Here is a 21,637-nt window from a genome sequence, read left to right as displayed (position 1 = left end):
CCCCCGGTCAGGTCTCCCGGGAAAAGTCGCCCCCAGCGCGGTTCTCGCCCGCCCTCCCGCCCGCGCTGCGCCTCTTTCCGAAAGCGATGACACGACCGCGCTCTGCAGGGTCCCTACCCCTTCCTCCCCTATCCCGACCAAGCGCTCCCGGGAACTCAGTTCCTCCATCGAGATAGCCGGGGAAGCCCCGAAAAACGGCAGGAACCCAGCTCGGGTCGGCGATTTCCCCGCACTTTTAGAGCGTGGGTTTGGGTCCGCTGACTGCGGCTAGAAATGGGGGGCTGCTGACTGCGGCGAGCGCTCCAGCCTTCGAGCCGGAGTGTCTTCAGAGGGCTCCGGGGGAAGTGTGTCAGCTCCCGCCAGCTCTAGGGGCGATATGTGAGCGGCCCAGACTCGGGCTCGCTCGGGCTGAGGCTTGGTGCAGCCTGCCCGGGTCAACGTTAACTTTGCGAAGCGAGCCTTCCCCGCAGCCTGCGCCTCCTCCCGGAGTGCGCCGAGCCTTTCCAGCTCCGCGCGCAAGACCTCCCTCCCACATCTTTGCCCCGAACCGGAGCGGCGAGTGAGGAGCCTGCAGAAACCCGCAGAATGTGGGGACGGCAAGGAGAGCACCCTTTTCTCCCTACACCCGGGTGTAGCTATAGGAGGCTCGGCTGGTGCTATGAAGAAGAGTCCCCAGAGAAAGTGGGGTCAGCGAGCGTCACCTCCCGACTCCCCCTGGTCGCGCTTCTTCATCCATTTCTTGCCAAGGCCTTGTTCCTCGTTTTCTGGGGTGAGGGTGGAAGTGGGGACGGGGTGGGGTAGGGAGGGGTAGTGTCCGCACGCCGCCTTCTCCCGCGTGAAAGGTTTTCTAAATGCTTGAAAAAGAAAGCCCTGTTGCTTTGCTGATAATGCAGCAGGGATTTCACGGGCCATCGCACTGCTATTAAGAAATTGCATCTTCTCATCATTTAATAACGCCACCTCTGCATGGCGACGGGTAGTTCCTAAGGGGTGGGGTGGAAGGTTGCTTCTAAAACCCTACTGCATGAAGGTATAGGCATGCCTGTAAAGTCTTCCCTCCCTAAACAAATCTTTGTCGGGTGGCTCTGAAATCGTGCCTTGTTTTCCTCTTCCGATCATTCCTATCGGTTTTATATGAGGCAGAGTAAGTTTTCGGTTTAATCACAGGGAAGCCACAATGATTAATCTGGTGAGAGGACATGGGTCGATGTCTTTATCACTTGGGCTTGCGGCAGGCATCGCTGGTTTTGCGGAGTGTCTGGATTTCCCGGGGAAGGGGACGCAGAAGTGTTCTCAGGAGCGAGGATCCGCCAGCATCGCATCAGCACGTTTGCCACGCGGGGCTGCGAGAGCTGGAGCCTAATACGATGAAAGGGAAGAGACGAGGCTGACCTTCATTTCATTAATCCTGGAATTATTTTTCCTACAAATACAGAGATGCAGACAGCAGAATCCAGAAGTAATCACTGCCCAAACCCCAGCTGCAGGAGAGCCTGGTCCTAGTCCAGTAGAACAAAGGAATAAAAGTTGCAAAACAAAGAGACTGAGGGTTGGGGCCAAGGCCAGTGGGACCCTGAAGCTTCTGCTCACTGAAGTTCCTTAGTCATGAGCTCTGACTCAAAGTTTTAGAGTTGGCCAGTGGGCCCTAGAATTCAAACCTCTCTGCAAGACTGAAATCCTGCCTAGTACAATGGAATGTGAGAAGTTTTCAACTACAGACCAAGGAAAAGCATCTGAGAGGACAGGAAAGTTTCCTTGAGTGAGAATTAGCTCTACATGCTGTTTTTGAAACAATGAAAATTAATACAATTAAAATGTCTTGCAGTCACATTTTATTATTCATATATTATTATGATCCTTTTTTTCCATGTTGTTTTGGAGTTGGTCATTTTACTATATTGTTAGGGGAAAAAACAAACAAACAAAAAACCCCTCCCCACCGTTGGGGAAGGGAGCTGCATTGGAAGGATTGAGATAGGATAATCTGTTGAGGCCCAGGCATGTCGATTTATTCAAACTGAGCTTACTGCTTACTAGAAAAATAGGCTTTGGAAGTAGCTCTAATTGAAGCAGTGGACCATCTTGATAGCACTTCAGAACTTTCATTATGTTCTGCATTCTTATCTGAATGCTAGACAGTAAAATTACTAGAAACGCAAATTCTGTTTTCAATTAAGATGCAATCTTTTGTTAATTTGAGAATTTTTTTAAAAGTTACAACTGTTTTTTTTTTTTGTTTTTTTTTTTTGACCCAGAACTCGCAGCTCCTCTTTGCGGTGGTGGCTGTGGATGTGTGTGTATGTTTGTTTGTTCCTGAAAAGGGGTGGGGGGCAGGGTTGGAGAGCCATGCCATGATTTGGGGGAATACGGATCGATTTCATGCTCCTTTAATGCACTTGTCTTCATAATTCATGGTTTTTCTTCCAGTTTGAATAGAATTACATGGCTGCTTTGTAAAGATTCTGGTCTGGGGATCTTCATATGGGAAATGCCATGACTTTGACCTCAAAGCTTGATTTACAATGCCAGAGCTACACTCCCTTGAGCATAGTGTGTCTCAGAACCTTGCCTGTGAATGTCTGTGACTTATGAAGTTGACAGTTAGCGTAAACTTTGATCTGTGATATTCAAAGCTATTTTCGGAACCATCTAAAGGAGATCTGCAAATCTGATTTTAGTCTGCCTTCATTTTCTACACATTTATGTAGGCAGATGTTCCAGAAACATGATCATTTTGTTTAAGTTTATTTTCAATATTGATTTCTTTCACTTTGATCATAGGAATACCTTATCCTTAAATAATAATGATAAGACAGTAGTCTAAAGAGTTTGAAAGTCAGTAGCCAACCTTTTTTTTTTAAACTGTCAAGTTTGCAGAATAACTACTATCAATTTGTACATTTTTTTTTTCCTTACTAGAAAATCTCACTATTGCGTAAATTCACCAGCCAGTGATTTAAGGGATTGAAATGTGCTTGGGATATTTTCCCCCTTTATGCAATTGGTCATTATTTCATAAAAAGTTACCTGATTTGTCAAGAATCCCTGTCCTAGATTTACCAGCCACTGTAGTTGTCAGTCTTTTTGGTTCAAAGTTATTGCCCCTGAAATATGTAAATGTCTTTGGTCTGCTCTCTCTCTCTCTCTCTCTCTCTCTCTCTCTCTCTCTCTCTCTGTGTGTGTGTGTGAGTGTCATTTAAGGGACTGGGGAAAAACATCAACAGGTCTGGTAAAAAAAATTCTTTTTTAAAGCTGGAGAAAGGTGAACAAATTCTGTTGTACCAGTATGAGTAAGAGTGAGGTTTCCATCAGTGTTACTATGATAGCCATCCACAGCCTCCTCTATGGGCAAAGAAGAACTAAAGAAAACACTCGAGGAGGATAATTAGACATCTTCTGCTATAATTTTACCCTGACATTGAGAGCCTTGTGCATCTCTGGAAATGGGTTCCTTCGCGGAAGATTGCACTTCTGGCCGCTAGAGGGCAATGGCACCCTGCTCCAACTTTGTGCCTGGGGCCCATCTGCTTTTGAGGGCACCGTGAAAAGCAGTTTTGTTACCACCGGCCTTGTCTGGACCTCTCAGGAGAGACTGAATTCAATCTAGCTGTGGTTCAGGCTACTGCTTCAGCAGTTTGTCAGGATTAACATCTTTCTAGTCCGTGGGTCCCGTTACCTTCAGTCTCTTCTTCCCACCTTGGAGTTTACTAGAAAGTTGCAAAATCTGAATCTTGAAATCCTCTGAGCAGGAGATGAGGGGGGCTGGACTGTATAATAAACAAGGTCAGTTCTCACTGAGGCGGTGATCTGGAGGGTTTTCTAGTTCTTTTTTTTCCCCTGCAAAAAAAAGCATCATTTCAGACTCCGAGGGGGAAGGCAAGGAGTAAAAAAGGGAAATATTAGTGAGATTGCTGTGATAACATTGCCTATTCTTTCAAGAGGTTTTGAAGATGTCTGCAAGGCATTTTTAATTTGCAAAAAAGAACAGCAGTTTGATCTTTGGTAAACACTTTGGGGCATGGAGTTTTAATATAACAGTAAATGTTTTACTATTACCTTTAAACCATTCTTCATATTGCTGTACAAAAGCTAACTTTAGCAGAGTAAAATTTAATTCAAGATTGGTCCTCATGCACTGGAGTTTAATCATCTGACTTTTTTTTTCCCCTGCTCCGTGATATGGAAATTACTGCTTATGATTAAATTGCATATTCCAGGCTGCACAAATTTATATTTGTTACTGTTTGATAGTATCATGATGAATTTAGAAGAAGAATGAAACAAAAAAAACACCTAATGCTATATTATAATTAAGAGGAAAGCTCTATTTTAAAAAAATTACTGGCTTAAGTGGATTCTTATTTGTATCTTTTTTTTTTTTTTTTTAACTGAATATAGTTTCCTCCCTGGTGAATCAGCAGTGGACTTCTTTGCAGCTCTGAGTATGTTGGAATGCATGGGCAGTTGATGAAGGAGGAATCAATGCAAATGGATTATGAGAGGGAGTATTAAGTAACTCAGTTGAAAGTAAGACAAAGTGTTTTGTAAACCAAAGCTCACTTACCGCCTGGACAGTTTATTTAACTTTAAAAACGAAGGCACTTTTAATTTCTAAGTGCTTGTGAATAATGCACGTTTGTTAGAACTGGAGGCAAAATTTCACTGTTATTTGGTTTAATTAGTCGTCTGACAGTTGCAGAGTTCTGAGATGCTTATTGAGATAAAGCATTGTTCTCAGAGTTTCTATGGTCAAGGTTTTTGCTCAGGCAGAGAACCTAGTACACAGGATGTTAAATGAGATGGGAGTTTAAGAGAGAAGAAAGGAAGAAAGAGGAGGGGGGAGAAAAGAGTGTGGGAGAGACTACGGATGCCCTTTCTCATGGCAGGTCAGGCACTGGTGTCTCTCTCTCCTTTCCTCTCTTTTTCTACTCATTTAGACCATGCGAGGTGCTGAATCCAGAAAGCTGGCATAAACAGCTCCACAGGCCATGGTAAACAGTGGCCGGAGCCTTATTCTCTCGCCTTCTGGCACTGAATACTTGTCAAAGGATACTGTGAATAAGCACTGCCTTTTTCTGCCTTTCCCCTGGTGGTTCCAGTTGAAGAAAAACCTTCACTTCCTCCATGAACTTCTTTACTTGCCAGAAATCCTCCTGACACGGTCCTCTGTGCTGGCATGATTTCACAAATTAAGATTACTTCTCCATGTTCACTTTTCCCTGAAGAAAATGTCTTCAGATGCAGCATCTTCCCCACCATGATGACCACCTGCCATGGCAACTGGAGCAGTGGAAGCCCCGCCCTGGGTTTAATTTAAGACACACAGAGATCTCTTCTCAGCCGTCATTAGGCTCCACCGGTGAGAGGAGTGGGAATTAAGGGCAACATCCTGGCCATGGATGCTGTTTCATTCTCAGGAAGAACAAGCACGGATGAAGACCGGGACAGACAGAGCGTATCAAATTACAGTGCATTCACCCCCACCGTGATCTCTGAGTATGTGCTACCGGTGGTCACATACCCAGCAGTCAGCCCTATTTCCATCATTCCCGAGGCCTGGACCACCTATTCAGACTCGGAGTTGGTATTGCCGAGCAATCAGGCCAAGATCAGGGTGAGGAGAGTGAGGTGAGGACAGGCCAGTGCAGACTTCGATCCTGACTGTATTTAAAATGTTGATGTTTTGCTCATCATGGAGTTTTTTTTTTCCCTAGTGATCTTGATTTTTGAAATATTTCCTTAAAATATTATTTATCTTGATTTGCTTAGTTTGGGGGGTTTCCCAGGTGGCACTAGTGGTAAATAACCTGCCTGACAAAGCAGGAGACATCAGAGAAGCAGGTTTGATCCCTGAGTCTGGAAGATCCCCTGGAGGACGGCATGGTAACCCACTCCGGTATTCTTGCCTGGAGAATCCCATGGACAGAAGAGCCTGGTGGGCTATAGTCCATGGGGTCCAAAAGAGTCAAACACAATGAAGTGACTTAGCAGTAACTGCAACTGAGTTTATTGGCATCCCCTTATATTTTGTTCCCACGGACGGAGCCCCACCTGACTCACCCTGGTTCCAGCCCTGCCCAGCAGTCTGATTCTTCTCAGTTCCAGCTCCACCGCTTGCAAAGTAGGAACCCAAGACTGAGCTAAGTAACTTCTTTCAGACTCAGCTACCTCATCTGTAAAAATGGACCTAGTCATAATATCCATGTCCTGGGATTGCTATAAGATAACAGAAGAATTGGGTACAATGTCTGGTTCATGAGTGCTCAGTAACTGCTTGGGACTTTTTGTCCTCTCAGAAAGAGACCTGGGCTTCACTTTTATAGACTAACCATCGCGGGTAGAAGTTCTTCCCCATGACTATTTGGCCAAAATCCTGCACTAAACTTTCCCTTTGGCTTGAGGGCCCTCCCAATTAGTGATGAATTGTTTATTAAAACCTGCCCTTTTTAAAAAAATATATTTCAGAAGTTTAAGTGATCCATCCCTCTCCCATGTAAAATATTCAAGAGGCAGTCAAGATTTTAGAGATAATTATGGCTTTTGAAAAGTGCCTGCCTCTTGGATACCTTTGCATTTTCCCCTGCTCATTTTTACATATGGGCTGCTGTGGAAAGTTACCCTTAAGTTATATCTTACTGGGAAAGTTGGCTAAGCCTGTGATGTTGAGATATTCATCACAAGGTCTGCCTCTCTTTAAAAGGGACTCATTACTATTCCAGACTAGCTGAAATGATAATTAGTCTCTTGATAAATTGTCGCCTTTTTCCAGAATATTCCTGTTTGTTTTTCAGGTAAATGTAGTTTGGGGTTTGTCAGGAGGATGAGCTGTGACAGTCTGACTCCTGGAAAGACTGCGGCTTGAAGAAGCGCTTGCCCTGTCTGTGGTCTTCCTTGGGCCCAGGCAGAAGCACAGTGATTTGGCATTGGATTAAAAATAACAGGAATCCCCGCCCCCATGCAGCCCTCCATGGCATTCCGAGTGTTCTCACAGCCCGTGTCACCATCAGGCTGCAACTTCCAAAGCTCCTAGTCCTTCCAGGTTGGCGTGCTGTGTTCCATCTGCAGCTTTCCTGTGTCATCTGTCCCTACCCCAGGCCCTCCTGCGTTCCCTCCTGAGTATGCGGCACCAGGAGAGCAAGGCACTGCCTGTGTTTGCCTGGAAAAGGCCCGGGGAGAGGGCCGCCTTGATGAGCTAGGACCATGCGTCAGGTCCCTCCTGTATTCTGTGCAGTCACCCTGTGAGGAGGGTACTGGCGTCTCCACTTTACAAGTCGCGAAAATGAGCCCCAGGAGGATTCAAGACACTCGTCCTAGCTCACCAGGCCGGAGGAAGGAAAGCCAGGTGTCCAAGCCCGTTCTGACCCCACAGGCCAGCAGTTGCCTGTTGTGTGTGGTGGGTGTTGCAATCCCGGTCCTTCTCGGCTTCCTGGAGAAGAGCAGCGGGACAGAGAGCTGAGCTGACGGCTCGACCCTGTGCCCCTACAAGCTCCCAGATGTTGTCCATTAAAGGAGCCTCTGAGATCTTATGGTTGAACTCTCCTCTCTGCAGGGTTTCTGCTTGTCATTGATCCTGCAGCTTCCTAAATGTCCTGATGACAGCCCGCTAACGACGTCTCAGGAAACCTCTGACACCAGAGGCAATTCATTAACTCTGTTCATTAAAATATCCCGTCATATAAGGAGCTAAGATATCCTCTGCTGTAACTTTCTCCCAGTAGTCTCTTTGCCCTGCTCCCTGGCACTTTTTCCTTCTCCTGAAAGCCCTACAAATGCTGGAAAATGGCATCTGATAACAGTTAAAATCCATCATGTATTGAGTATTAAGCTAGATTCAGGCTCTATGCTAAGGACATTCTATAATGTGAGACTTATCTGCAGCAACCTATGAGCTGGTTAAGACAATTACTAGCATCTTACAGAGGAAAAAAACCCGGAAATTTCCAGGGTTGCATCACTGTTAATTGGCAAAGCTGAGATTAAAAGCCAGGCATCCAACAGCCAACTTAACCTGCATCAGGGTGCTCTGCCATTCGGTGGTTCAGCTAGCCTGGTGAGATTACAGACCTCTCACCATCTTCATCTCTCACATCTGCTTCCATTCCGTTTTGTCACTGTCCCCCCTAAACATGTGGCAGCTTAAATCAGAGTCTCTATCGTGGCCTATACTGTAGAGTGATTGGACCTCCTATTTCTTGTAATGAAAATTGGACATCTCACTTTACCAGGCAGAATTCTCAGGAATCAGGTGTCTGAAGTCACTTAACTGAGCTGTTGGCTATCCTCATCAACCATCTTTCAGAAATGAGGGTCCAGGGGCCCATAGAAGAACCACGACTCGCCTAATATCACATGGTAATCTAGGAACAGGTGAAATAAGAAGTGGGTGGTCTTGGCTCTTAATCCTATCTCTTACCACTATCTAAAAGCAAAAGCCTTTTTATTTATATTTTTAGAATTGATATACCTGTGGACTGATTATGATTTAAACATATCACTAGTTCAAGTATGTATATAAAAAAGATTCACCCTATAATATTACTTGGCAGTTAAGTTATAACATCTAAATACGGAACTTTGTATGAATCTTTAATATTTTGAAGTCATGGTTAGCCAACCCAGTGTCATTTGATAATATTTTGCAGTATATACCATTTTATTTCACCCTTCAGCTCTGTCCTACTTTATAGATATCTACCGCTAATATCTCTATTCCGAGTTTCCATAAGTAGCAGTAAGAGTGGTGTCACCACTTTGCCACCCCTAAGCTTTCACAGGGCCCTCTGGCAGGGTTTGGTTTGCACTCCATCTGAAACTCATTTCACTGTCCCCTACTCTTAATGAAAGGCCTGGGCTGGGAACACTGAAATGGTCAAATCACAGGGCCTTTCCCCAGAGAGCTGACAATATCACTGCTGAAGAACATACTAAAATCTAAAGGCTGCATACAGTCGGTGCTCAAAGGAAGTATAAGCAAGGAGGATCACGATAAAGACAAGCCACATGCAGTTCAGTGATCAAGGATGGTTTGGGGAAGGGAGAAAATCATTGCATTCCTGCATGGAGGGAAGGGACCCAAGAGACCGACTAGACTAACACACTGTGCCACCAGGTCCTCCAGTCCTGGCTCCACGTGCCAGTGATAGCCAGAGCGCCACTAGCCACAGGGAGCTCCTTACCCCTGGGCACAAACCACCAAGGCTTTAGGGACTTCCACGCTTAGAAACACTCCCTTTGGGTTGATCCAAGCTCGGTGTCCCCAGAGGTTGTACTCTTGGGTTTGAGCCTTTGATGTCAATGAGGGCTAGATAGAATTCTCCCTCCCTGTTGCAGCTGTTCAGTATCTGAGTGGTCTTCCAGGATACCGCCTCTGTCTCCCATCTCCAGAATGGACACCTGTCTCCTTTTTGCCCTCCTCGGACAGCGGGACTGAGCGCAGAAATCTAGAGGCAGCTTAGGCTATCAACTCCCTCTACACGTCTTTTATTGCAGCCCGAGGCTACATTACATTAGCTTTTATTGCCAGCCACATCACCCAGAGGACTTATGCTCTGCAGTTTGTTTATTTGTTTTTCCTGGTGTGCTGCTGTTGAGCCCCATTTTCCCACCTGTCTCTGCACACAGAACACAGAATACGGCGCCTTCAGCAGGATGAGGGAGTCAGGCTGCCTGGCTTCAGAGTTTGGCCCTCCTGCTTCCCAGCTGGGCAAGCCATGTATCTGTCTCTCAATGTCCTCATCTGTAACACTGGGTTAATAATACCAGCCTTGCAGGTGCGGTTCTGATATTAAATGATATTAATGTATAAAAGTGTTTAAAGAGTGCATGGCATGAGGTTGCTGTTTTTATTATCTCTGTTACATTACATATCAATATTCTGGACCCATTGATCCAGACTCCCAAAATGTTTTTAAATTTAAACCTTTAGTCTCTTGTGCAGAATTATCTGTCATCCCTCTAACCATGCAATAGTTTGGCTCACTTAGATACCTACCTTTCTTATGAAAAACAGCAAGAACAACAAAACCGATAGAAGCAGGGACGGCCCTTTGTTAACCACAGAGGACACTCCTTTTGAGTGATTCTACCCAGGTGGTGCTAGTGGGTAAAGAACCCGCCCGCCAATGCAGGAGACATATGAGATGTGGGTTCGATCCTTGGGTTGGGAAATCCCTGGGAGGAGGGCATGACAACCCACTCCAGTAGTCTTGTCTGAGGAATCCCAAGGACAGAAGAGCCTGGTGGTCTATAGTCCATAGGATCGTGAAGAGTCAGACACAACTGAAGTGACTTAGCACGCACGCATGCCCTGAAATACAATATTCTTCATGTTACTCATTCCTTGTAATGCATAGTTGCCATTTTGTTTGCTTTTTTGTGTGGCTTCATAGTGCCCAAATCGCCTTCCTATGTTTGGAGAGAACCCACAATAAGACTCTCTGTAGAAAGACTGCCTCTTTCTACTCCACAGGCTTCAAGGGCCAGCGTCTCTGTCCTCTCTCTCCTGGAAGGTAGAGTGGTGACTCAGTGTGTTTTACACTTGGAATCAGTATCTTACACTTAGATGCCTGTGTGCGTGCACACCCACACGAGCACACACACAAGCCCCGGCCATGAAGGAGCCCCTGGATGCTGACCGTGAAGAACCCACTGTGGTCATTGAGGAGTGGTTGCTGCATCATCGGCGGCCAGGAGTAACCGGAGGGGAAGAGCGAGCTGCCACTACCCGTGTCCAGTGGGGAGCGTGGCGGCGGCCTCTGTGCTGCGTGCTCTGCTTAGTCGCTCAGCTGTGTCTGACTCTTTGCAACCCCATGGACCCACCATGCACCTGCCAGGCTCCTCTGTCCCTGGAATTCTCCAGGCAAGAATACTGGAATGGGTTGCCATGCCCTCCTCCAGATTTGTGGCAGGATCTGGTCCGTAGTTCTGAAAAACTGCCGAGGCTCCTGACGTTCCTGACTGCTTCTCTAGTCTTCCTGCAAGCCGTGTGCTACTCAGAGTTGCTTTGAACTAATAAACCCAACAAGCCTTGGATATCCTTGCAAGACTGCTGCAAGAAAACTTATCCACTGCAATGGTGAGGGGAGTGGCTTTTGAGCTCCTCTCAAATGCTGAATCGAATGTGGGTAGATGGTTAGATGTTCAGGTGTGAGGAGAGAGCAGAGGAAGCCTTTATGAAACATTGGATGGTCTGATTGGGGTTGAGCAAGAATTGGGCAGGACATCAGAACCTGGGCGAAAGCTAAGTGACACAGCTCAGTAGATGAAGTGGAATTTACACAGGCAGCTATGGCAAATGACATAACTGTTAGACATGTGGATGGAAAATGGTCTCTTGGAAAGAACGGGGCAGGTTGTGTGGGAAAGTGGCCCATGGATGCTGGCTCTGGAGCCAATGCAAAATTCCCCCAAAAAGTATTATGCAGAGGAAACTAAGGCCAGATTCAGGGACAAGAGTCCAAATTGTATTCCTCATCCAAGGGCAGCCAGATAGAAAAGACTAGTCTGAATTCCGAGCCAAACATCTTGGAGAAGCCAGGATCGAATACATGCGAGCTCTCCAGGCATTGATGGGAGCACAAAGGATGCCCCTCCTCACCACAAATGACCTCATCACATCCCAGTTTCTGGGGGCGGGGGGCGGCTCCCACATCCTCCCAGCTCCCTGGCCCCTGTGTTGGCCCCAGGGTTGGATGATCAGGTGGAAGTTGGCAGTGCTTAACGCAGGGAGAGTTGGGGAACAAAGAAAGAGAAAAGCTTCCTCTGCTGTTGGTCCCTTGTCATCCGAGGCCGAGGACAGTCCAGCCCCTGTTGAAAGGAATCCGAATCACACTTCTAGGGAGTGGAGGCTTCAGAGCAAGGTCAGGGTTTCTAAGCATCTGAGACTTGCTGGCCTGTCCCCTGGGCCAGGCAGTTAAACCACTGAATGGCTTGGTTTTGTGTTGATGGTGCCCCTTGCCCAGACCTGACCCGGGCATCACTGTGCCACACAGAACTCTTGGAGCCATGCCTTTCAACTTCTATGTGGTGTGCCCCGACTGGTCAGCATGGACATAAATCCAGACCACAAACCGAGAAGGACTAACCAAACCCAGGTAGAGGCTGGTTGGGCAGCTATATCAATAGTTAGCATCTTTCCAGTGTAACTTACGGAAGCATGAGTGTTTAAAGCTTTTAAGTATTTAACAATGTATTTAAAGGTTTTTAAAACAATGTTTCTTTGACAATAGCAGCAAAACTGTATTCACATTCCAAATCCAAATTGAAAATTAGGAGTACCTTATGCAAACAATTCCAGTCCACAACACTTTGTCCTAAAAAATCCCAATAGGGAAGGGAGTTGGCTCTTGAACTGTCTCACTCCGGTATATGTTTCGTATGTAGACACAGCTGTAGTATAAGATGTAGTTTTCATTTTCATTATTATTCTCAAGAACTTAAGAAGCACCATATAAATGAAGTGTCACTATTAGTAGTATTATCCTAGAGTGAAAATTGCAATTTAGCAGTTAGACCTGGGAACACTCACCTTCGAAGTAATGCATTGGCAATTCTTGTGTTTTATTCATCACTGTTCCTCCTTGCAAACCTCAGAGAATCTTCAGCTTCAGCAAATCTCCACGGTGCGTTAGGGAGCATTAGTCAGGAGACTAATACAGCCTGAGAGAACATGTCTTTGAAGTGAGGGATGGAGCCTGCCGAATCATTTCAGCTGCCCTCATCCCATCAACCACCTCCTGCCGTGCCCGCATCGCAGGCCAGGGAGGGACCTGGTTTCCCCTTAGAGAGAGGCATGCCTTGTGTGCTCTTCTTATTGGGCGCTTAACTTCTGTCTCATTTCTCAGGAATGGAGAAAGATCACCTGTCAGCAGGCCTGCGGCCGACTGCTGACAGATTTTTCCCTAATAGACTGCCCTGTGTTTCCCTCCTTCCAGGCAGACCAGCCTAGCGAAACCCTGGCATTCTGATAAATAGCTGTGTGGCCTTGGGCAGCCACTTAACCTCAGTTTCCTCATCTGTAAAGTGGCCTATTGGGTCCTTTCCAGCTCTAAAATGGTCTGGCTCTCAAATCTTCTTCCACAAATCACCTGGCGTGGTGCCTTCTGACCATTGCATCTCAGCATTCTGGAGAAGGTGCCCACCCTGTGGACAAAAACGCCAGGATGGACACGCACAGGATGATTTGTATGAGCAGAGCGCACACGCAGGGTGGTGAGTTAGAGACTCTGTGAAGTATGTTGCATGCCAAATTTAGGACTTTGGACTTTATTCCCCAGGTCCTAAGGAGCCTTTGCCAGTTTAGAGCGGCGGTGGTGGGGAGGCTGTGTTCGACACTTTATTAAATGATTTCTGGACCAGCATTGAGAAGAACTGATAGTAGCAAGGGGCAGAGGCTCTAAACAGGGAAATTGGCAGGAAGCCAGGACTAGGGGTCAGCATTTTTATTAATATAATCGCGGATATGTACTGAGCCTTTACTGTGTGCACACACAGTGCTCAGTCTGTCCTATAAATTATCTCAATCCATCCTTCCTACAACCTTAATGAGTTGGAAGCTATAATTATCCCCATTTATAAAACATGGACACCAAGACTCAGGGTAGTTAAACAACTTACCCCAGCGTTATACAGCTGGTAAGGGGACAACTGGGGATTCGAACAGGAAGATTTTGTATTCTTCACTGCTCTGTTATCACAGGACAGATGTAAGAGGCTTCCAGGATAGGGTCATGAAACTTGCTCCTGGCTGTCAGTGAGGAATGGGGGTGGATGCTCTGTGAAGTGCTTACTGAGTGCCTGGGACTGAGCCTTCTAGAGATTATCTCATTTCATCTTCCCAATAACTCCATGAATAGAAGCCCCAACCTCACACTGATAGGCAGTTGCAAAGCATTTGAACTCAGGACATGAAGGAACCAGAAAGCTTTTCCTGAGACTTTTCTACTGTATCCCAAATTGCTGGGTTCTTGGCTTTCTCTCCACCCAGGCTGATTTAAAGATGACACCAAATATGTTTTCTGTCATGTGCTCATGACTTAAATATTTTAAAAGATGTGTTAGGCAGGAAGGAAGCTGTGATTCCTTGATCCATGTTCTCTCTTGACATTTTGGTTCCCATCCAGCCCTGGCATAGCTGAAGGGAAGATGCCACCAAGAGTGTCACATCAGAACATTTATTTGATACTCAGGGTTCACAATGTGTTTCTAGGAGGTGTTGAGAGAAGACATGTAAGCCCATCAATGGGCCTGCTCCACTTTCTGATAGCAAAGGTGGGAGAAGATAGCAAAGTCAAATTGCAGCTGCCATCATGCATATTAAGGACCCAGGTTTCTGAGAGATAAAAGAAGCGTCTACACAGGATTTGAAGAGGACTCGAAGAGGCATCAGATTTGACACTCCCAACTAGGATGGGAAAACAAATGCAATCACAAACACCAACCTGGCAAAATCTTGTTCGAAGAGATGAAGTCCACAGGGTCTCTGTGTTTTGTATTTCTTTATCTGCTCTCATATCCTTGGAGCATTCTCATCTGTATTCCCCTTGACCCATCTTTTTTTCTCATCCCTAATTTGTTCATCACCTCACCTTTGGACAAGAGGGAACGCGCTTCCTTTGTCTGGATTTGTTTCCTCTTATGTAGAGTAAGAAGGTTCCGATGGAAAATTGCCTCCCACACAGGAGGGATCTGGGAGACCAGCTTAGATCTGTTTAAAAAGGTAAAAAAAAAAAAAAAAAAGTCAGTCACTCTACTCGACCCAGAGAATACTTGTATTTTTCTCTGAACCCAGCTCCTGGACTTCAGATTTTCATTGGGACAATTAATGTCAAATGGGTGGTGGGCTCTTGGGGACTCAGAACATAGTTCTCAGCTTTGGCAAAGAGCCTCCAAAACCTGTCTGCTGACTCATTTAAAGCAATGCTTCTAAAAAAAAAAAAAAAGAAGAAGTAAGAAAAACTTTACGGGCAAGAATATGAATTAATTTCATGGAAATAGCATCCCTTTTCAAAGATTGCCTGTCTTTGCTTAATGTTGAAAATGTTGATACTACCTCTGGTATTGTTTCCCCTGTTTTTACATTTGCACGGGAAATGATTCAATGAATATTTCTTCTGAAGATGGTTTCTCTTCTCTGAGGAAGTTACATTGATCATATTGGCTTGGTCCACTGATCACGCCTCCCCGGGAGGGGCCTATTTGGATGGAAAAGAGAGCTGTTTTGGAAACAGTAACTCTACCTGCTTTGTTGCGCCTCCTTTCAGGGCTCTGGTGGGCTTGCTACAGGGGAGCGTTGAGAATGCTGTTCGCATGCTCTCGAATGCGAGAAATGGTGCTAATACGACTTTAATTTTCATATCAAATTGAACAAGAAATGAGTTTGTCGGAAATAATCATGACTCTTGCAGCGGTGCCAGGTTGGCTAGTTACTGAGGTGTGACCATTCCTCTGACGTGTGTGTCAGGCGGGCGTGTAGATGGAGGTCATCCAGCATGCTGGACCCAGCTACAGTCTCGGGGGACCTCCTCGGGACCATTCCTGGCAGTGGCTACTCCAGCTAGGAGTATTCCCTCATCTCCCACTATACTTGGCTCCCCCTCAGCCTTATTCCCAGTGCCCTGGTGCGTCTCTTACAAAAGACAAGACAAAGAAACCCTTGATGTAAATAGTTCAATCTCTGTGACGTTCATGGTGTTGGTTTAGTTGCTAAGTCATGTTCAACTCTTGAATCCCTGATGCTTCACCTTGAATAAAGACACTATGATGGGATGCTGTGCTGACAAAGGTGAGCCTGGGGGTGCCGTGCAGTTTGGGAAAGAACTGGAAAGACTCCTGTCACTCATTGCATTGCACATGTAGAGACAGGTTTTAAATCTTTTATCTGTGGGGCCACAAATCTTCTGGCTTCATATTTCATAGGTTAACTTTTGAATGTTGTTTCTCTGAAGCACTCAATAATTTTTGCAGCATCCAGGACACTGCTAATACTTCTGAGTTTCTACAGTCAATGTAGGTTCCTCCTCTTTTGGGGGTCTCTCTTTTGGGTTTGATCCCTGGGTCAGGAAGAGCCCCTGGAGAATGAAATGGCAGCCCACACCAGTATGTATCTTTGAGCTAATGGGCACAGAGTGATTTACATTCGATATCCTCTCAGTGCTCTGTCCTGCCTTCACAGCAATGAAAATATGCACCCTTCCTTGATGGTCTTGATAGTGAAAATCCACTGTCTGCATCAGTTCTCATGACAACAGTGAAAGTCTGATCTGGGTTTAGAGGGGTGATTAAAAGCTCACTTGTGAAGGGGGTTCAGACTGAGAAGGTTGAGACTTCATTGCTACTATATTTTTTTTAGCTGTCTGAGTATATAACTTAAGAATTTGTATGTTTGTCAATTTCCTCATCTGCACCATTGCATTGACCAGAGTATTTGCAAAGATCCAAATGAGTACTTAGTCCATGGTAGCTAATAAGCCTGTGAATGAGAAGTGTATTATCATTTCCGTTCTGCGGAGAGGCAGCGTAGGCACTGTGAGTTTATACACTCTTGCCTTGGGTTATATGGCAAGTGAGTGACAATGTGGAATTTGTATCCAAGTTCAAGTGCTTAAAATCCATTTGTTCCTTTCCATTCCCTCTACTAAAGTTCGCTAAGCTGTTATTGTTTCTCTCTTCCACATCAAACTCTAATCTGAATTTGATGGGAACTAGTTTTCCATTGTCTATGAAGGTTTCATGCTGTACTTTCTTAAAACAAATTGACATAGTGCTCTCTTTCTCAGTATGAATCATATTTGCATAGCTCTGAGGATGTTAAGAACTCAATTTTCTCCCGGAAATCCTTTGTTTTTGAGCTTTTGAATGTTTATCATTGAAATTTCAGGAATGATAGCTCTATCCATGCCCATGCTGTTCAATAGACAAGTAACACAGGCCACCAATGTAAGCCAGAGATGAAATTAAAAAATTTCTAGAAGTCCAATTAAAACAGTAAAAAGGAAATATGTGTCAATTTTAATAATGCATTTTATTTAAGCCAATGTAGCCAAAATATTATGAAGTGTAATTAATATAAAATGACTGATGTGACATTTCTCATTCTTTCTTTCATACTGAATCTTTGAAACCTCCTGAGTATTATATATATATATAACACATCTCAGTTGGAACTAGACACATTTTAAGAGCTCAGTAGCCACTTGTAGCTAGTGGAGACTGTGTAGATAGAACAGGTCCTAATTTCTCAAAGGATAATGTATAGAACAAAAAATTTTAAACACCTGTGGGTGAGGGAGGCACTCTGTAAGATATGTTATTATGTTATCTAATTTTATTCTGAAAACAACCTTGTGCTTTCACCCTTATTTTCAGACAAAGAAACTAAAGGCTGAGATTACATAACATGCTGATCACTGCACAGCTGGAAGATGTAGAACTTGGATTTAGACTTCACGGATTTTGTCTCCTTCTCCAGGGCTCTTCCTATAATCCTGTAACCTCGTGATGGTGATGGTGATGATACAATGGTGAAACGTTAATAATATCAGCATAATGATCCTGTTAACCCCTGGTACTGGTGAATGTATAACTTTCACTTAAGGTTGTGTTTAATTCACTTTGATACACAGTCCTTTAAAATAAGTATTTACATCCTAAATAAGCTCTGAGCAGGTTGCAGATAGAAAGGTCCAAAGCTAACCCAGAAGATGTGATAACTCAGTGAACCCAGTTGCTTCCAATGCCAAGTTTATCCAGGAAATCACATTCGTGTGAGGGTTAGAGAGGGTTTCACGTAAAGTATGAACTCAAGGGAGATGCAGTGTGGTGCTTGAGCCACGTGGGTACACACATATGTGAACATGCTTATGCAAGACCCAGGCAGAGGGAGACAAGAGAGGCCCAGGAGATGGGCTCATGGCCACGTGTCTGTCTTGGCACCTTTTGAACCACAGCTTCCTGAGACCCCTTCTTTAACAATTCCTGCCTCCACTGTAGCTCTCCCAAGTCTCCATCCCAGAGCTGGGCCTAACAGACGTATCCATAGAAAGAGGCTGGCCAAGGCAGAGCCATTCTTACCTCCAGCCAGAGGTAATCGTGGCTTCCTGAAGTACAAGCGAGCTAACGTTGATGCACGCTTCAGACCTTGCATTGTGGGCTACCTGTGTGTAAGAGCAAAATACATTAGATTAAAGATGTATCACCCATCAACTCCATACATTTAGCAAGTATTCATGATACATTGATAATCAGTCAGGCTGGAGATAAAAGAAAGGATGGACAAAACATAGTTTCTACTCTAATGGACCTTATATTTTAGTTTGAGGGAAAAGACAATAACATATAAACAAGTAAACAAAGTATTTTCAGTAGTGATGAGTGCCATCAGTAAACATGTCTGTGGGATGGGTTAAGAAGTGACTGACGTTTGAGAATGACAGCCACTCTCTCTGCCCATCCTGGCTGAGGACTGCAGCTGATGCAAATGAGGAAGATGATTGTGAGGTTAGTTACCATTATTGGAGGCCTGCAAAGCAGTGAGCAGAAGGGAAGAAGGAAAACAGATAAAAGAAGAATAAAAGTGAAAAGGAGGGGAGGGAGAAGAGGAGGACAAGACATCAGTGTCATGGCTGAAATTTTTCATGAAAAATTACCGGAATCCCAACATTTGTCCTGAGAGTTGGGTCCCCTTCATGTTGAAGGACAGCCCCAGAGAGGGAAAGGAACTTGATCAGCAACACAGGTGAGGTCAGGGCTTGGCCAGGAGTGGACTCTGGGCCTCTTTGTCACAGCACATGAATTCATGCCTGCCTCTCCTCATCTCTGCATCTTCTCCCGGGCTTTCATGCCCGCGATGGTCTGTCTTAGCAGTGATGTGTTGGGAGGGTGGTACACCTCTCGTTGGGGTTCTGAGAGGTGGATGAATGGGTACAACAAGTTTGCTCAACTAAATGGTTGAAACGGATACATTTATTAGAATATAGTTCCTCTGAGTAATGGAAATAAGCTTTGAGATAATGCCTGGAAGAATATAGCCCACGCACATTTGCAGGATTGCTTTGAGGGAGAAAGTTATTAGATTTTCACTGCTGACAATACAAAAAAAGCAACTAAATATCCATGTCACCAAAATGCATTTACATTAAATTTGAACTCTGCCTTCATAAGAGGGGTTAACTCTTAGTGGAAGTACAGGGGATTGTTCACTCAAAGGGCATTAAACACAGCACTTGTCTGCCCATCTTGGCTATCACCAATAAATGCCATTCTGGTGGAGACACCCTGGTTGCTCCTTTAATCCAGCTTCCTTAAATTCACTGTCTCAGGTTTTCTTAAGGAATCTGAAATTTGGCCTTTGAATACAGGTAAGGCAACAGCTGTCTTTCAGGAGAGTTAAAATGTGTCCTTGGCTGTTGTTGGGAGATTGCATAACCCTCTCCATTTCTTCAAATCTGAAATCTTCTGTAGTTTCCCATCTGTAAATATTGATGTACACATAAAGCCTCAGCCAGGATTCTATGAGGGGAACAGAATCAATAGGATATACATATATTAAGAGATTTCTTGAGAGAAATTGACTTAAGCTATTGTGAGGGTTGGCGAAGTGTGTCTGAAACCCACAGGGCAGGTGGGCAGGAAGGGCAGACAGATGCTGTAGGGAGTGAGCAGACACTGCATTTCTCTTCATTAGGAAGCTTCCATTCTCCTCTTAAGGCCTTTCCACTGGTTGAATCAAGCCCATCCAGATTATCTAGGATAATCTTCCTTACTTATAGAAAATTAATTATAGACTTTAATTACATCAACTAAATGCCTTATAGCCACTGTGGAGAAGAGTATGGAGGTTCCTTAAAAAACTAAAAATAGAGCTACCATATGACCCTGCAATCCCACTCCTGGGCTTCTATCTGGAGAAAAACATGATCCAAAAGTATGCATGCACCCCAGTGTTCACTACGGCTCTGCTTATGATAGTGAAGATATGGAAGCAACCTAAATGCCCAGGGACAGAGGAATGGATAAAGAAGATGTGGTACCTATATATACAATGGAATATTGCTCAGCCGTTAAAAAGAATGAAATAATGCCATCTGTAGCAGCATAGATGGACATAGAGAATGTCATACTGAGTAAGTCAGACTGAGAAGGAAAAATATCGTATAACATCCGTTATGTGTGAAATCTGAAAATAAATGATGCAAATGAACTTACTTACAAAATAGAGACTCACAGACTTAGAAAATGAACTTATGGTTCCCAGAGGGAAGGGATAGTCAGGGAGTCTGGGAAGGCCATGTCCACACTGCTATGTTCAAAATGGATAACCAGCAGGGACCTCCTGTATAGCGCATGGGACTCTACTCAATGTTATGTGCCAGCCTGGAGGGGAGGGGTGTTCGAGGGAGAATGGATCCGTCTTATATGTATGGCGAGTCCCTTTGCTCTTCCCTGAAATCACCAGATTATCAATTGGCTATACCCCAATACAAAATAAAAAGCTTAAAGTTTGGGGGATAAAACAAAAACAAAATATCTTTATAGCAATACCTCCATTATTGTTTGACACATAGCTGGAGACTATCACCTAGCCAAGCTGATACATAAAACTGACCATCACATGTAGTAATTACATATTCTTTTTTCTAAAACCTATATTTTAGCTGGTGCAGTCTAGTTATAAAAATGCATAATGAGTGTGAAGGAATGTAAAATACAGTATTTTTTCTAACAGCATGAGCGTATGCTTGGCCATGCCCAGCTCTCTAGAACTCATCAGTCTTCTGTGTTTGGAGATATCTTTGTATACCACACACTTGTTGTGATTCCGTCTTGAAGCTCACTATGATGTCACAGAGAGAAGCAATGCAGCAGACTGTCAGAGCGAGGAGTGAGGCCAGCCTGGACTCAAAGCCTGAGTGTGCTAAGAGCCTGTGAGTGCCTCTGTGGCTTAACTGCATGAGAGGTGATAACACAGAGCCTTGTAGGTTCTGGTGGGGTGAGCTTGAGAGAGGCTTGTGCAGTGGGAGGCAATGCAGATACATACATGCAGAGACAGGTGCATGTGTGTATACAAACACACACGTGCACACATTAGCTATTTTAACAAGCATCCATGCAGACACAAAAAGGTTAATAGCCACAGTGCTCAGTACGAGGCACACCGAGGTAAAGCTATCATAGTCTCCTATCAAAGTGCTGGCAGTCTGGAGGAGGAAGCTGTCATAAAATTGGTAATTTCAGTGTGTTCTATACATGCTATAATGCAACACCTTTAGAACCATAAGAAGGTCTCCTAAATGTTGAGTAACTGAAAGCGATATTAATTAGCTAGAAGTCTGTTCTTTGAGTATATGCTCCTTGGATGACCGTGAGGACCAACTCTGCTTTCATAAGAAATTACTGTGTGTTAGGGTTTAAAGCTCTGGGCAGGCAGCCAGGAGAAAGGTGATCGGATTCCCGGAGGTTGGTCAGGTGAAGAGCTCAGATAGTATGGTTTATTTACTTTTTCCATTTATTTATGGCTGTTCCTGTTCTTAAGACAAGTTGAAATGGCCTTCATAAATACCAACTCTGCAATAAAATTACAAAAAAAAAGTTTAAAAGAAATTAGGATGAGGGGAAAGCAAAAGTAAGGTTATAAGGTGGA

General features: G+C 44.6%; 1 protein-coding gene across 2 annotated transcripts in view; it reads left to right on the top strand.

Moving 5' to 3' along the window:
- The window catches only part of CDH11 (cadherin 11), a 150,099-nt gene that overhangs the window by 497 nt on the left and 127,965 nt on the right, over positions 1-21,637 (top strand). The gene's annotated exons all lie outside the window — the stretch shown is intronic.

This window comes from Dama dama, chromosome 4 (assembly GCF_033118175.1).
Source record: "Dama dama isolate Ldn47 chromosome 4, ASM3311817v1, whole genome shotgun sequence".
NCBI classification, from domain to species: Eukaryota; Metazoa; Chordata; class Mammalia; order Artiodactyla; family Cervidae; genus Dama; species Dama dama.
The sequence above is the reverse complement of the archived record's forward strand: the minus strand, read 5'-3'. Positions and strand labels throughout refer to the sequence as shown.